The sequence below is a fragment of the Limulus polyphemus genome, unplaced genomic scaffold, assembly GCF_000517525.1.
Source record: "Limulus polyphemus unplaced genomic scaffold, Limulus_polyphemus-2.1.2 Scaffold95, whole genome shotgun sequence".
Classification (NCBI taxonomy): Eukaryota; Metazoa; Arthropoda; class Merostomata; order Xiphosura; family Limulidae; genus Limulus; species Limulus polyphemus.
The window spans coordinates 462,875-463,812 of NW_013665705.1; the positions used below are offsets into that span (position 1 = coordinate 462,875).

General features: G+C 40.0%; 1 protein-coding gene across 3 annotated transcripts in view; it reads left to right on the forward strand.

Moving 5' to 3' along the window:
* The window catches only part of LOC106469220 (PX domain-containing protein kinase-like protein), a 35,235-nt gene that overhangs the window by 26,811 nt on the left and 7,486 nt on the right, over window positions 1-938 (forward strand). The gene's annotated exons all lie outside the window — the stretch shown is intronic.

A 938-nucleotide genomic window follows, 5' to 3' on the forward strand; every position in this document is an offset into this window, starting at 1 on the left:
CACTTGGCTTTGAAGTAAAAAACATGTTGATGTCCTCTTTAACACCTTCCACATTTGCATACGTTTTTCCCATTAAGATGATGTTGCAGCGAACGAAAAAGATGACAATATGATGATGCCATATCAAGAGAATATGATGGGTGGGGGAGAACTTCCCAACCCAACTCCATAATCTTGTGCTGCATCAAATGTACCACATGTGGACGTGCTTTGTCGTGGAGAAGAAGAACACCTTTACGATTGATGAGTGAAGGTTGTCTCTGATGAAGGGCTTGATTTAAACGTTCCAGTTGCTGACTATAGATCTCTGCATTGACAGTTCACTGTGGATTGAGGAGTTCGAAATGAATTCCTCCTTTGATGTCCCACCAAATGCAAAGCATCACTTCTGCGGATGGAGTCCAGGTTTCGGGGTCGGAAGTGGTTTTCATCTAGGACTGAACCATTGTTTTTCACATTTAATATTCGCATAGAGAATCCATTTTTCATTGGCGGTGACAATTCTGTCCAAAAATAATTCACACGCGTTACGTGCCAGAAAAGACGAAGCAACGTTTACACGTTGGAAATGATGATCATCAGAGAGTTCGTGAGGCACCCAAACACCTTCTTTATAGAGTTTTCCCATATTCCTTAGATGTTTAAGTATTGTTTCATGAGAGACATGCAATTTCAGGGCCATTTCACAAGTGTGTTGACTTGGGATAGACTCAACAAGCATCTTCAGAGCATCAATATTAATTCCAACATGTCAGCCCCTGCCATCACAGTTTTTAAGGCTAAAGTCACCTGAATAAAATTTGCTGAATCATCGTTGACACTTATGAACGTTAAAAACATTTCCATAAACTTCTTTGATATTCTTTGTGGCTATAGAGGCATTGTTTTATTTCTTGTATTCAAACAGCATTACATGCCGAATGTATGTCTCGTCGTGT